The 16,952-nt window shown below is 47.0% G+C and overlaps 1 protein-coding gene and 1 non-coding gene across 2 annotated transcripts in view; both read left to right on the forward strand.

Moving 5' to 3' along the window:
- Positions 1–16,952, forward strand: part of LOC126088196 (loricrin-like) — a 704,388-nt gene that overhangs the window by 253,643 nt on the left and 433,793 nt on the right. The gene's annotated exons all lie outside the window — the stretch shown is intronic.
- Trnat-ugu (transfer RNA threonine (anticodon UGU)) lies at positions 7,561–7,634 on the forward strand. Its single transcript has one exon. It is a non-coding gene; the product is annotated as a tRNA-Thr (tRNA).

Consider the following 16,952-nt stretch of genomic DNA (forward strand, 5'->3'; position numbering starts at 1 on the left):
CTCTCCCTCATCCCACCTTCCTCTTCCACCTCTCTCTTTTCCAAACTTCCCATTCTCCATTCGCCTCTCCACCTCCCAGCACTTGCCTTCCCACTACTTGCTCTTCACTGCGTGCTCCCCACTGCTGCTTGCCCTGCACCGCTTGCCTTCCTACTGCTTGCCCTCCCACCACTAGACGCCCTGGTGCCTGCCCCCCCCCTCCCCCAGTGCTTGCCCTCTGTTGCTTGCCCTCTCAGCGCCTGCCCTCTTCTGTCCCCTCCCCCAACCCATAACTTGACCCTCGCGCCTTCCTTCCCTCCTTCCCCGCATTCTTCTCCTCACTTCCCAATTTCCATAACCATCTTTTCCCTCCTATTCCCACTCTGTCTAGCTCAGGTGCTATGTTCACTCTCGACTTGCTACCTTCTGCCACATGACTCACAGTTGTTTCTGGAGTATGTAGTTATAGATATGTTTTATTAATAGTATTCGAAAGAGATTGCTTAAAAACAGCAATTTGCCCACATTTGTTTGGGCTCCTTGCCAGTACACTGGTGATTTTTGATGCATCTTGGATAACACAGCTTGGGGCGAAACTATGTAAAACCTATATGTGACTGGCTGAGCCGGCCGGTGTGGCCGTGCGGTTCTAGGCGCTTCAGTCTGGAACGGCGTGACCGCTACGGTCCCAGGTTCGAATCCTGCCTCGGGCATGGATGTGTGTGGTGTCCTTAGGTTAGTTAGGTTTAAGTAGTTCTAAGTTCTAGGGGAATGATGACCACAGATGTTAAGTCCCATAGTGCTCAGAGCCATTTGAACCATTTGACTGGGTGAACGAGGACCTGAATGCGAGTCCGGTGCCACCTGGTTTGGTCGAACAAACCGTTCTCGGTAGACTATGCACCCTACGCCATGTACAGCACTGTGGCTTACGAGGGTAATATGTAGCGTTACCAGATGAGAGCGACTGTCAACAACCAGCGGTCCACATTTGGCCGCCACCCTGGCCATTATTTTGGCTGCGTGGATAGCAGAGGAAGGGTTCGGAAGACGCCGCCACACGGCAGCCTCCGGACGGGCAGACGGCAGCAACTTGGCGGACGCAGGCCGACGCTGCGCGATGCGGCGCTGTTGAAAGTTTTTCAATTACGTGGCGCCTCCTCGGCCGCGCGGTAAGGAGCCGCCGAATATTCGGCCAGCGCGGTACCCGCCGCAGCGTGGCCGCCGCCGCCGACGCCGCCTCCGACGCCGCCGCCGCCGCCGCCGCCAGCTAGCCCGCCAGCCAGCCGGCCCGCCAGCCAGTCGTATTGATTTCCGCGGACGACACGTGGTATTCGTGACCACCGCCGTCGCAGCCGCCGCCGCCGTCGCCCCGTGGCCCCCTTTCGGCGGCCGCTGCGTCACCGCCGTCTCCTTTCTTCGTGGGATACCTGTACGAGAAACTGTTCCCTTCCCTACTGCTAATCACTGTCGGAATGTTGTTATACAGGGTATCCCAGAAAAATGACCCGATTTTAACTTGTAATAATATTGAGACAAATCTCACTAGGTATCTGAAACAGCGCATGGTCTAGGTTACAACTGGTACAAGCGCTTTGAGATACTAACAAAGTGAAGCGAGTGGACTATAGCAATGCATTTCTAGAGTAGAGTAATAGAACCCAGTACGTTGCCCTCGATGGTGAGTGTTCGTCGGAGGTGAGGGTATCATCTGGAGTGCCCCAGGGAAGTGTGGTAGGTCCGCTGTTGTTTCCTATCTACATAAATTACCTTTGGGTAGGGTGGATAGCAATGTGCGGCTGTTTGCTGATGATGCTGTGGTGTACGGGAAGGTGTCGTCGTTGAGTGACTGTAGCAGGATACAAGATGACATGGACAGGATTTGTGATTGGTGTAAAGAATGGCAGCTAACTCTAAACATAGATAAATGTAAATTAATTCAGATGAATAGGAAAAAGAATCCCGTAATGTTTGAATACTCCATTAGTAGTGTAGCGCTTGACACAGTCACGTCGATTAAATATTTGGGCGTAACATTGCAGAGCGATACGAAGTGGGAAAAGCATGTAATGGCAGTTGTTGGGAAGGCGGATAGTCGTCTTCGGTTCATTGGTAGAATTTTGGGAAGATGTGGTTCATCTGTAAATGAGATCGCTTATAAAAGACTAATACGATCTATTCTTGAGTACTGCTCGAGCGTTTGGATCCTTATCAGGTCGGATTGAGGGAGGACATAGAAGCAATTCAGAGGCGGGCTGCTAGATTTGTTACTGGTAGGTTTGATCATCACGCGAGTGTTACGGAAATGCTTCAGGAACTCGGGTGGGAGTCTCTAGAGGAAAGGAGGCGTTCTTTTCGTGAATCGCTACTGAGGAGATTTAGAGAACCAGCATTTGAGGCAGACTGCAGTACAATTTTACTGCCGCCAACTTACAAAAAAATGGTTCAAATGGTTCTGAGCACTATGGGACCTAACATCTGAGGTCATCAGTCCCCTAGACGTAGAACTACTTAAACCTAACGACATCACACACATCCATGCCCGAGGCAGGATTCGAACCTGCGACCGTAGCAGTCGCGCGGTTCCGAACTGAAGTGCTTAGAACCGCTCGGCCACCGCGGCCGGCGCCAACTTACATTTCGCGGAAAGACCACAAAGATAAGATAAGAGAGATTAGGGCTCGTACAGAGGCATATAGGCAGTCATTTTTCCCTCGTTCTGTTTGGCAGTGGAACAGGAAGAGAAGATGCTAGTTGTGGTACGAGGTACCCTCCGCCACGCACCGTATGGTGGATTGCGGAGTATGTATGTAGATACGTATTAGAAGTAGAGGATGTGGAAGATGGCATTTTTATCTCACTTTTGGTGTTGAGCGATGAGGCAACTTCCCAATATTAGCGTTATAATGTGCGTATATGGGGATTCGAAAATCCTCATGAAACAATTGAACACGATCGTGGTTCACGAAAAGTGAACGTTTTTTGTGCTGTTTCGCAAAGCAAGGTTTATGGACCCTACTTTTTTGAGGAAGAAACCGTAACAGGACAATCATATCTTGCAATGCTACGGAACTGGTTATTCCAACAATCTGACGTAATTAAAATTGTTTTTCTGTAAAGAGTGGCTGAAATGCAGTTACTGTAGTTCAGTAGAGTCATAACATACAGTTTAATGTCCAATAAACGTGTCATGTCAATGGCTACACTGGTTCCTGAAATACAGGGAAGCGAAGTCACTGAGCCGGCCGGTGTGGCCGAGCGGTTCTAGGTCTGGAACCGCGAGACCGCTACGGTCGCAGGTTCGAATCCTGCCTCGGGTATGGATGTGTGGGATGTCCTTAGGTTAGTTATATTTAAGTAGTTCTAAGTTCTAGGGGACTGATGCCCTCAGATGTTTATTCCCATAGTGCTCAGTGACATTTGAAGTCACTAAATTTAACATTGTCGGGATAGGGCTTTCCAACTCCCCTTAAAATATAATCCACGACTCATTGAGCGTACACGAGTACGCGGTCGTGGCGTATGGTACGACATCAAAAAGTATATGCACAGTGAATCATGTATTACATCTTAAAATAGTAGACTTGTGGTATTCTATTCACAGTGAAAAATTGCAGATCATTTGCCGGGTGACGACCTCAAGGTTGTAAACAGTTGCGCAATAATCAAAACTTTTAGTAGTTTGTGGTGTTTTTTTTTCTTTTTCTTCTTTTTTACAACTAAATGTTAATGTGTCCTTTAGCTGCTAAGTCAGTTACTTATCAGATACGTTTAAATACATCAGACGATGCCGCATCGGCAGACGTGTGGTACATTTCCAACGCCTCCAGCGAGCCCATTTTCGGTACTCTTCTCGTGGATGTGTGACGGAATCGTGATAAGACGAAAGCTACCGACGTTTCGGCTACTATTGCGGCCCGTCTTAATCACTTTGTGATCCGGCGTTCAACATCACTACCGCTCCAGCTGAAAGTGTCTGCGCATCATGGTATACACTATGTCGATTGGATGACAAGATCAAAGGGGAGGAGTATCTAACCCTTATTGCTAGTAATATGCGCCCTCTGAAACTTACTCGCATGCTGGCGACAAGGTTGGTAAAGAGGTCTTGGGGTGGGGCGATTCCCCCACCAGGGCTGTTAACAAATGCTGAATGATCATTGGAGCATGTGGACGTGCTGCAGCAGATCACCTCATCGCACCTCACACGTGCTCCATGGCATTTAAGACGGGAGCAATGGACAGACCAGTTCATTCGTCGAATATCTTCTTCAAAGACTGCCTGAAACTGCGGTCGCGCATTGCCATAATAATGAAGTCAGGGCCGAATGCACCCCAAAGCAGCACATGCGGAAGGAGTACTGTGTCACGATAATTTTGTCTGATGAGTATACCAATATTCAAAGATTGGGAGTAAATAGCCCCATGCAACATTATGCTTCGCCATACTATAGCACCTGGACCACCAGAACGAACATGTTCGACAATGTTCCTGGGTGTATTACTGGTGCCCACCTCTCGTCATATGAGGACATGCGCAGCATTTGAACCTGCTTACTGTAGTCAGCTTTTAATTTTTCTCTACATGCCCACCTCCCCGCCCTCCTCTCTCTCTCTCTCTCTCTCTCTCTCTCTCTCTCTCACACACACACACACACACACACACATACTTACTTGTATTACCAAATTTACGGTTGCTTGACGCCTTAGGATGTCCCTTATAAAGTGACCCCGTCTTGTAGTCAATTTGTGCCCTAAACTTAATTTTTCCCCAATTCGATTAAGAAAGTCTTCATTTGTTACTCGATCTACGCATGTGATCTTCAGCATTCTTCTCTAGCACCAGAGTTCAAAAGTCTTTATTCACTTTGAAACGTCCCCTTAGAACAATTATACACGACTGTGTTTAAACTGATACACAATATTTTTAGCGCAACGCAATCTGACTTTAAAAAATCCCTACAAAAGAATGGCCCTGACTATCATTAACCTATACCTTTCACAAATCACTTACCTCACCAAAAATCTTCGTTACTCGAAATACTGCAATACAGCGAGCGCCACTACTGCCAGCTAAATAAAAGATTCAAACTACTGAAGGCACTAACTACTAATAGGCATAGTTAGCAAATGAAAGATTTTGATAGAGAACAAACAATGTATTTACCTTACTGGTGTTCGAAAGTCATAATATATATAGCAGTTCATGACATCCAGTCTTACAAATTTCAAAACTCCGCCATCTCTCTCCCCACATCCACCACTGCTGGCGGCTCACCTCCAACTGCTCAACGCTACGCGCTGTTCACATCCATCTGCCCAACACTACAATGGCAGACAACAATGCAAACTAGCTACAGACTGCACACGGCACAGCCAGTGATTTTTCATACAGAGCGCTACGTGGCGTTACCAATAAGAAAATCTAAACAGCCTACTTACAACTTCTTGTACGATCTGGTTATGGTAGAAGTTTCACTTCCGTCCATAGATAAACTCCAGACAAATACTTTCAGAAAAAGACTTCCGAAAACTTAAATATAGGTTAGATGTTAAAAAATTCCCCTTTTCGAGAAATTCTTTTAGTGCAGTGACCAGTCTGCAGCCTATATCCTCTCTACTTCAGCCATCAGAATTTATTTTGCTGCTCAGATTGCAAAAATAATCTACTACTCTTTACATTCAACTGTTGTTCCAATTCCTTTCCTGTCTCTGACAGAATTTGTTTGTTATAGGCAAACCAAAAAGTTTTCAATTCTCCTCCTTTGAACATTAAATCCCTGCTGAATTTTTCTTCTTTCTTTTACTGCTTGATCTATGTACAGATTGAATACCATAAAGAAAGGCTACAAACCCGTCTGAGCCCCCTCTCAAAAACCACTTCCCTTCGATGCCCTTCACTCTTACAAGTGCAGTCTGGTTTGTTCCTGTACACATTCTAAATACACTTGTGCTCTCTGTACTTTACCTCGGACATCTTTAGAATTTCAAAGTGTGTATTCCAGTTGACGTCGTCGAAATCTGTGTCTGAATCTACGAATGCTATAAAAGTAGGTTTCGCTTTCCTTATCTATCTTGTAACGTAATTCGTGGAGCTAGTATTGCTTCGCATTTTCGACATTTCACCGGAACCTAGAGTGATCTTCTGCAAAATTGGCCTCCATCAGTTATTCCATTCTTCTGTAAACAATTTGTGTCACTCATTTGCAAATACGACTTATTAAACTAACTGTTCGGTAGTGTTCAAATATGTCAGTATCTGCTTTCTTTGAAATGCGATTATTACTTGCTTCTTGAAATCTGAGAGTATTTTCCCTGTCTGATACAAGTTGCACAAAAGGTGGAAAATTTTCGTCATGTATGGGTCTCCAGAGGATCTCAGGAGTTCTGCGGGAATATCATCTACTACAGAAGTCTTGTTTCGAATTCGGCCTTTCAGTGCTCTGTCTACTTCTTCTGGCTTTATCTCCCATCTCATCTTTAGTTACTTCCTCTTCTCATTGTATAAGACTGCTTCCAAGTTCATTTCTCACGTATAGCCCTTCCACGTAATGTGTAACGCTTAGAAGTACAGATATTTCTATTGGTGACTGAGGACGGTGTACTGAAGAACATTACATGAGTTTACAATGAAATGAACACCCTTAGCTGCTTACAGGCGTTGACATACGTCAACGGGGACAGATGAAAACGTGTGCCCCGACCGAGACTTGAACCCGGGATCTCCTGCTTACATGGCAGACGCTCTATCCATCTGAGCCACCGCGGACACACAGGATAGTGCGACTGCAGGGATTTATCTCTGGCGCGCCACCCGCGAAACCCACATTCTCAACGTATTGTCCCGCACTACATTCGTAGTGCCCCTGCCCATTATACTCATTACTCGCGGCGCGTTGCCGATTCCCGTAAGAGTTCGGACATGTCCGAAAGAACAAAAAATGTGTGTGAAATCTTATGGGACTTAACTCCTAAGGTCATCAGCCCCTAATCTTACACAGTACTTAATCTAGCAGCTCGTGGTCGCGCGGTAGCGTTCTCGCTTCCCGCGCCCGGGTTCCCGGGTTCGATTCCCGGCGGGGTCAGGGATTTTCTCTGCCTCGTGATGACTGGGTGTTGTGTGATGTCCTTAGGTTAGTTAGGTTTAAGTAGTTCTAAGTTCTAGGGGACTGATGACCATAGATGTAAAGTCCCATAGTGCTCAGAGCCATTTGAACCATTTTTGAACCTACTTAATCTCAATTATCCTAAGCACAAACACACACATCCATGCCCGAGGGAGGACTCGAACCTCCGTCGGGACCAGCCGCACAGTGCATGATTGCAGCGCCTCAGACCTCGAAAGAACAGATACCATCTTAGTATATATATATAGTTAAGGCTCACCGGCCACTTGACCATCTTCTTCTGTGCGAATGCACAAACAGTGCCCGAACTCTTACGGGAATCGGCAACGCGCCTCGAGTAATGAGTCTAATGGGCGGGGGCACTAAGAATGTAGTGGGGGACAATATGTTGAGAATGTGGGCTTCGCAGGTGGCGTGCCAGAGATAAATCCATGCAGTCGCACTATCCTCTGTGTCCTCGGTGGCTCAGGTGGATAGAGCGTCTGCCATGTAAGTAGGAGATCCCGGGTTCGAGTCCCGGTCGAGGCACACGTTTTCATCTGTCCCCGTTGACGTATGTCAACGCCTGTAAGCAGCTAAGGGTGTTCATTTCATTCTAACGAGCTGCATGGTCCGAAAGAACAGATACCATCTTGGTATATAATTACGAGAGCAGTTCAATAAGTAATGCAACACATTTTTTTCTGAAATAGGGGTTGTTTTATTCAGCATTGAAATACACCAGGTTATTCCCCAATCTTTTAGCTACACAACACTATTTTTCAACGTAATCTCCATTCAATGTTACGGCCTTACGCCACCTTGAAATGAGGGCCTGTATGCCTGCACGGTACCATTCCACTGGTCGATGTCGGAGCCAACGTCGTACTGCATCAATAACTTCATCATCCGCGTAGTGCCTCCCACGGATTGCGTCCTTCATTGGGCCAAACATATGGAAATCCGACGGTGCGAGATCGGGGCTGTAGGGTGCATGAGGAAGAACAGTCCACTGAAGTTTTGTGAGCTCCTCTCGGGTGCGAAGACTAGTGTGAGGTCTTGCGTTGTCATGAAGAAGGAGAAGTTCGTTCAGATTTTTGTGCCTACGAACAAGCTGAAGTCGTTTCTTCAATTTCTGAAGAGTAGCACAATACACTTCAGAGTTGATCGTTTGACCGTGGGGAAGGACATCGAAGAGAATAACCCCTTCAGCGTCCCAGACGACTGTAACCATGACTTTACCGGCTGAGGGTGTGGCTCTAAACTTTTTCTTGGTAGGGGAGTGGGTGTGGCGCCACTCCATTGATTGCCGTTTTGTTTCAGGTTCGAAGTGATAAACCCATGTTTGATCGCCTGTAACAATCTTTGACAAGAAATTGTCACCCTCAGCCACATGACGAGCAAGCAATTCCGCACAGATGGTTCTCCTTTGCTCTTTATGGTGTTCGGTTAGACAACGAGGGACCCAGCGGGAACAAACCTTTGAATATCCCAACTGGTGAACAATTGTGACAGCACTACCAACAGAGATGTCAAGTTGAGCACTGAGTTGTTTGATGGTGATCCGTCGATCATCTCGAACGAGTGTGTTCGCACGCTCCGCCATTGCAGGAGTCACAGCTGTGCACGGCCGGCCCGCACACGGGAGATCAGACAGTCTTGCTTGACCTTGCGGCGATGATGACACACGCTTTGCCCAACGACTCACCGTGCTTTTGTCCACTGCCAGATCACCGTAGACATTCTGCAAGCGCCTATGAATATCTGAGATGCCCTGGTTTTCCGCCAAAAGAAACTGGATCACTGCCCGTTGTTTGCAACGCACATCCGTTACAGACGCCATTTTAACAGCTCCGTACAGCGCTGCCACCTGTCGGAAGTCAATGGAACTATACGAGACGAAGCGGGAATGTTTGAAAATATTCCACAAGAAATTTCCGGTCTTTTCAACCAAAATCGGCCGAGAAAAAAAATGTGTTGCATTACTTATTGAACTGCCCTCGTACATGCGTATTTACGTCATTTCCAGACTAACAGTTACATCTATTACAAGTTGTATTTTGTAGGTTGATTAGTACGTACAACTACATGTGGCAAGAGCAACCCACTAATGCCATCTTGGGTTGTCGGGTGTTCTGCCGGATATCAGCGTCGTACTTGCACGATATCTCGGTATCGTAGCTCCGTTACCTTCATCAGGTGCGACCTGAGACTACTCCTCGAGTGGACCTGGTCCAGTATTTATGCGCAGCGAGCGGGTGCGGACCGCAGAAGGAGCGCCTGGTGAAGGGGGAAGGCCACACGCATAAATACTGGACCAGGTCAACTCGAGGAGTAGTCTCAGGTCGCACCTGATGAAGGTAACGGAGCTGCGTTACCGTGATATAGTGCAAGTACGACGCTGATATCCGGCAGAACACCCGACAACCCAAGATGTCATTTGATCCCCGGGAGAAGCCTGAAGAATTAAACTCACTAATGCTTATTGTCCCCTGGTCAGCTGGCCAGGTATTGAAGGGAGGATACGTGGTCGGAAAGTGGTTAGTCAACACTGCAAGGCGTTTGTGCGAAGACTGTTCGATGCAGAGAAAAACATAACCATCACACTGATGCGTGTATATATTAAGTACCACATACAAAAATCTCTGTACTTATACCCGTTACACCCTGTATATTCCTTCCTACTTTCAGCTGCCGCCTTCAATTTCACGATCTTCGAGATACTACCTTTGTGTACACTGTTATCTCTCGAACTGACCGTGATGTCGGGCGTGCCTTCGCCATTGGCACCGACATTCTTCGGTACCGGCTTCCGGAGCACTGCTCAATATTTACAGCAGAACTTTTCGCCGTGTATCAGGCCACGCAGTACATCCGGCGACACAAGCTTTTCAATTGCATGATCTGCTCCGACTCTCTCAGTGCCCTTCAAAGCCTCTGTGTGCTGTATACCGTCCATCCCTTAGTGCAACGGGTCCAGGAAAACTGTGACTTGCTCACTCTCGATGGAGCCCTGCACTGTTAATGTTCTTTCCTGGTCACGTCGGTCTGACAAGAAACGAGGCAGCTGACGCTGCTGCCAAGGCTGCAGTCCTCGTACCTCAACTCGCTAGTTCTCACTTTCCCTCCGATGATCTCTGTCTTGCCGTCTGTCAGCAGGTGGTGTCCCTTTGGCAACACCCTCTCTCCGTGAGGAGATCGTTTTAGCTAGGTTGCGCATCGGGCACTGTCATTTTAGCCATGGCCATTTGTTAAGTGGTGCTTCCCCAAGCCGGCCGCGGTGGTCGAGCGGTTATAGGCGCTTGAGTCCGGAACCGCGCGACTGCTACGGTCGCAAGTTCGAATCCTGCCTCGGGCAAGGATATGTGTGGTGTCATTAGGTTAGTAAGGTTTAAGTAGTTCTAAGTTCTAGGGGACTGATGACCTCAGATGTTAACTTCCATAGGGCTCAGAGCCATTTGAACCATTTTTTGCTTCCCCACCACTTTGTACTCACTGCGCTCAACCTTTGATGGTCTGCCATTTAGTGACGAAATACCCTTTTTTTAACCTCTAACTTTCTCATTTGTGTTTGCTGTCTGATTTATCGGCCGTCTTAGCGAACAACGCACGGGCTGTAGACCGCGTTTTACTTTTTATCCGTCATAGCAATATAGCGAAGGCCATTTAATTTTTAGTTCAGGACCTCCGTTTCTCCATGGCGTATTTTATAGACTTTTCTCCACGTACCTTTTTTTTAGCTGTCTTATCTTCCGTCTTTTGCGGTTACCGTGTAGTCGTTTTTAACTCTTTGTCTTCGTGTTCTACAGTTCAGACCAGGGCTCGTATGATCGTAGTTCTTTTTGCGCCCTAAAACAATACACAGCTCGTGGTCTTGCGGTAGCGTTCTCGCTTCCCGAGCACGGGGTCCCGGGTTCGATTCCCGGCGGGGTCAAGGATTTTCACCTGCCTCGAGATGAGAGGGTGTTGTTGTGTCGGCTTAATCATCATCATTCATCCCCATTACGGTCGGAGGAAGGCAATGGCAAACCACCTCCACTAGGACCTTGCCTAGTACGGCGGTGCGGGTCTCCCGCATCGTTCCCCTACGCTCTGTCAAGGAGTATGGGACTTCATCATCATTATCAAAACAAGACAAAGCTTTCCCTTCTTTGGTTAGTACCGGCATGCTATATGAGATCCTGATATTTATACAGCTGCTTCTCTTCTCACCAGTGTCCTCTCTGATTTTCTTACAGGCGAAATCTATGTTTCCCTGGTTACGCATGCTGCTACGTCTTTTCATATTCTGTCTAGCCACTCCTCCAGTTCCATTTTGCATTTTCTGTCAATATAACTTTTCAGACTTTTACGTCTTTACTAGGACGCTTTCCGACGTGGAATACTTAGCTGATTGACTCCGAGCAGAGCTGCCACACTTACAGAATAATGGCCTCCTCACCAGAGGAGAGAACTCTCAGCAGTAGCGGTCAAGCCTGTGACCAGTGGAGACACGCAGATTGGCCCGCGAAGCCAGCACGGAGAGAAATTTGCCGCGCGGCGGGACCAAACGCGACGAGCGCTCTCGCCGTTTGTCCGACTCGCCGTTCGTCATATTACCATCGTTCCATTAGCGCCTGTGTCGACGTCGCCGCGAATTTCGCCACCGCCAGCAAAAAAAATATGTGACAACGAAAGGCACTTAGGTGGCCACGCAAAGCGACGCCTGTCGCTATACAGCAGTCGGCCGCGGCTGCGACAAACTCCCGCACATAGCGGAGGCCTTAAAAATCTGTCGCAGCCGGTACCTGCCACATTCTAAACCGGCGCCGCCGTAGCTGCGTGCTCTGCCGGGCGAAACAACCCAAGTGTTGCGTTTTTCACTTCCTGTCACAGCGAGTGAGCTCCTACTCTAGGAGCTACAGAAATTAATCATCACAGACTTTTTTTCACAGCTCACGTAAGTAGTACGTTGCTTCCAACTTCCTACATGAATTGACAAGTGTGCTTGCCCCCTCATTAACATTACTAGCTGCTAGAAGTTATCGTCAGCAGATCACCTCGCAGCAGCAAAGACTCTCCGTGTCTCGTACAGGTCTGAAAGGCTTTCTGGAGCAATGTTGACCACTGGAGTTTCGCTCCACCAAAACAACGGTTCGGTGCACTTCATAAATGACATAGCAAATGATACTATTACCGGTAGCACTGGTGGCGTTGATAGGGAAAGAAACATAAATGAATGTGTAAGAGAAAAACTGGTAGCCGATGACGTCATCTCATCGTTTTTTACCCATATAATTGGAAAATCGCGCCATTGAGTGTTAGTCCGTCGTGTACTCTATAGCCTTACAGAAAACTGCATTTTGTACGTAGTAAAATGTAGCTAATCGCGAAACTTCTGCGCTTTTTTGTAATATGCGCGAACATGACAATGTATACACGAGGGTCACTCCAAAAGAGATGCACACTATTTTTTTAAATCCATGTTTTATTCTACATGTTTGAAAGGTTTACAGTGTGTAGATATATCCTTTAGCAACAATATTTTCATTTCTCCACATAATTTCCATCTCTCCCAACTGCCTTACGCCATGTTGGAACCAGCGCCTGCATACCCGCACGGTAAAATTCTGGACCAACCTGTTGGAGCCACTGTTTGGCAGCGTGCACAAGGGACTCATCATCTTCAAACCTCGTTCCACGAAGAGTCTTTCAGTTTCCCAAAGGGATGATAGTCACATGGAGCCAGGTCAGGACTGTAAGGTAGGTGTTTCAGTGTTGTCCAGCCGAGTTTTGTGATCGCTTCCATGGTTTTTTGACTGACATGTGGCTGTGCATTGTCGTGCAACAGCAAAACATCCTGCTTTTGCCGATGTGGTCGAACACGACTCAGTCGAGCTTGAAGTTTCTTCACTGTCGTCACATATGCATCAGAATTTATGGTGGTTCCACTTGGCATGTCCACAAGCACGAGTCCTTCGGAATCGAAAAACACCGTAGCCCGTAACTTTTCCAGCAGAAGGTGTGGTTTTGAATTTTTTTTCTTGGGTTAATTTGCATGATTGAGTCTTAGTCTCTGGTGAAAAATGATGGAGTCATATTTCATCACCTGTCACAATTCTTCCAAGAAATTCATCTCCACCATTCTCGTACTGTTCCAAGATTTGGCTGCATACCGTTTTTCTTGTTTCTTTGTGAGCCATTGTCAACATCCTGGGAACCCACCTGGCACAGACCTTTGTAACACCAACACTTTCAGTATTCTGCAAACACTTCCTTCCCCTATCCCAACGTAGCGTGGCAATTCGTTCACTGTGAAGCGTCTGTCAGCAGTCACCAATTCTTTAACTCTCTGCACATTATCTGGAGTGTGTGCAGTACGAGGCCTGCCGCTGCGAAGACAATCCTCAATATTGCCGTGCCCGCTTTCATCACGTAACCTGCTTGCCCACTGACTAATTGTACTGCGATCGACAGCAGCATCTCCATGCACGTTTTTTAACCTCTTGTGGATGTTTCCCACTGTCTCGTTTTCACAGAACAGGAATTCTATGACAGCACGTTGCTTCTGACGAACGTAAAATGTAGCAGCCACCTTGAAGACATGCTGTGACGGCACCACTCACGGGAACAGGGGTTCGCAGGAGAGCTTCTGTAAAGTTTGGAAGGTAGAAGGCGAGGTACTGGCGGAAGTAAAGCTGTCAGGACGGGGCGTGAGTCGTGCTTGGGTAGCTCAGTTGGTAGAGCACTTGCCCGCGAAAGGCAAAGTTCCCGAGTCCGAGTCTCGGTCCGGCACACAGTTTTAATCTGCCAGGAAGTTTCATATCAGCGCACACTCCGCTGCAGAGTGAAAATCTCATTCTGTAGGTTGAACTAATTTTGACAAAGACGTGAAGGATGTATCTACATACAGTAAAACATTCACTCATGCAGAATGAAAACTGTATTTTTACAAAAATAGTGTGCATTTCTTTTGGAGTGACCCTCATAGTTATTCTTGTTATTTTCCACTCAAAGAACGCTCTTAATCACAAACTAAGTCAAGAATCTCCTGTTATTGATAAATTAGAAAATTGTTTATGAATGACAGAAACATGTTTTATAGAAATTCGACGTGATACCGAACCAATGTTTGACATAGTTTTGTTTTGCGTTTCTTTTTATTTTTTTATTTTTACATTTTTACCTTTCTGTTGAGGAAACCGCGTTTTCTAGTGCTATATGATAAATCTGTAATGTTTTCTTTATTTTTATTACATCATCTCTGTCTCACTTTACAAATAAACTATTTCCGAATAAAAATTTAACTAAACATCGGCAGTTTGGATTTTGCTATAAATGATGTGTACTTTCAGAAAACAGACAGGAAGATAACTATGCAAAGAAAATTGCCGTAGCCTACTCGGCCATTTTGATATCCTTACTTGGTTTCTAGGTGGTTCGCCCCTTCCGGTTTTTACAGGAATCTACTAAGACAAAAAATGGTTCAGATGGCTCTAAGCACTATGAGACTTAACATCTGGGGTCATCAGCCCTCTAGAGTTAGAACTACTGAAATCTAAATAACCTAAAGGACATCACACACACATCCATGCCCGAAGTAGGAGTCGAACCTGCGACCGTAGCAGCAGCGCGGTTCCAGACTGAAGCGCCTAGAACCGCTCGGCCAAACGGCCGGCTTTTCCTTGGTGGAAGGACTGGAACGGGCTGCGCACACCCTCGTAATGGCAACTGAGGAGCTACTTGACGGAGTAGTAGCGGCTTCAAGCCACGAATACTGACAACGGGCGGGGGAGCGGTGTGCTGACCCCACGCTCCTCCGTGTCACATCCAGTGACGCAGTAGTGGAGGATGACACGGCGGTCGGTCGGTAGCGAGGGGCCCGCCAGGGCCTGTGAACGGAGTTTACGTTTCGAATTAACAAGAAGCCGTGATCGTTCCCTTTACAGGGACAATCGTAGACGCGTCACAATGATCGCAACACTTATGATGGGTTAGCTTTCCTGTAAGGACTGTATAACTGCCATGCAGGACAACCGCTGATCAGTTTCCTGTATAGCAGTGCACGATTTACGTAGATTGTGTTCATGTACGTGTCTGCTTCAGTTACACTGCCGAAAAAAAAAAACCGTGCAGCTGGATAGACGACGTCGATTTTGATCCGATAATGCGATACGCCGCCTGGGAAATAGCAGATTTACTAATAATGGTTTCAGTGTCGTCCGCCAAATGATAGCGTAGTGGCATAGCTACCAGAGACCCATATGTGTCTGCCCTTTAACAGGAAATTCTAACAGCCAGAAAGCTTAGTGTGGTGCAGACGTCTGAAGCAAGCAGGCAATCTTAACACGGAGACGTATTCGTGCTTCCTGAGCCAACTGAGTGAGTTTGATAAGGGTGAAATTGTGGCCTTCCGAGTGTCGGATTGGAGCTTTCGGAGAACTGCCACGCAATTTGGACGTGCTATGTCAGTTGTGCAACGATACTGGTATCAGTGGTCACGTGAACATTCTCAAACCCGCAGACGATGTTCTGGACGTCCACGCAGCACAGACACCCCCCAGGATCGTCGTATTGTAAGGGCATCAGTGGCAGATCTTACAGGTGGCACAGCACAGAAGAGAGGACTTGTCAGCACAGACGTATCAACACGAACTGTTGTGGGCCCGTTATTACCAGTGGGACTACGAGCAAGCACGCCTCTAGCCACAGCATCGACATGCACTGCTCGACAGGTTCCAGCAGGATAACGCACGTGAAACCCAACGTGCTCTGCAAGATGCGCAGCAGCTTCCCTGGCCAACACGATCTCCGGACTTATCTCCAATCGAGCATGTGTGCCATACTATGCGACGAGAAGTGACTCGTATAACTTATCAACCAATAACTCTTACAGAACTACGTGAACAGGTCGACAAGAGGTGGCATAACGTACCCCAAGACAGTATTCACCTTCTGTACGATCAGTGACTGCATTGCCGTCCATGGAGGCTACACCACGTACTAACAAGGGTGTTTCAACAGAGATCGATGCCTGGTACCTCTGAACCGTTTGTGGTAGAGATCTGTAAATGTAATAATTTCACATGCTCTAAATGCCCTGTTGCCACAATAAATCTTGAGTGAATCGTCTAATAAATTATTATCCGGCAGCGTAATGTCATCAGTAACTAATTTCTGTACTTTTAGGAGTGTTAATTCATTTAGTGACAAACATTCCCCAGCCGTGTCTGCGGACTACGCCACCAGTGATTTAGAATGCACGCCCTGGAAGGATCCGTTTGTACTTCCGAAACGTCTTTGTGATGTAACTGGGTAGACAGAGTGTGGTCTCGCATGGTCGCTCTTCTGTTTCGAGACAGACCAGACCATCCTCTGGAAGTGGCACAATATGTAGATGGTGAAGATCTCGGAGGACGGATTCGCGAATAATCAGCCAGTATACTCATTATGTCGTGGTTCACAACGTGAAGACGCTTGTAGAAAATCGTATTGCACCGCCAACAGCTGCGTTGGTGAAACTTTACAATTGCTGCCATTTTTGATCGCTACAAATCAACAGGCACAGGAAGTTGAAGTATTTCGTATGTCAGAGTTGTAGCCTGCAGAAATGTTGGCTTCTTACTCGCTCCTGGGTACTCCTGTTCGTTCAGCCTACAGCAAAATTGTCTGGATATGCCACATTGTGACGAAGATGCCTCTCACTACTCCAAGAAATTAAAGATATATTTTTTTAGTTACTGATAGTTGAAGATAGCGGATAACGACCGTTTGGAGCAAGAACAGTGAATGAATTTACAATTAAATCAATACAATGAAATGAATACACTTAGCTGCATACAGGCGTTGACACGCGTCAACGGGGACAGTTGAAAATGTGTGGCCCGA

The sequence above is a fragment of the Schistocerca cancellata genome, chromosome 6 (genome assembly GCF_023864275.1).
Source record: "Schistocerca cancellata isolate TAMUIC-IGC-003103 chromosome 6, iqSchCanc2.1, whole genome shotgun sequence".
Classification (NCBI taxonomy): domain Eukaryota; kingdom Metazoa; phylum Arthropoda; class Insecta; order Orthoptera; family Acrididae; genus Schistocerca; species Schistocerca cancellata.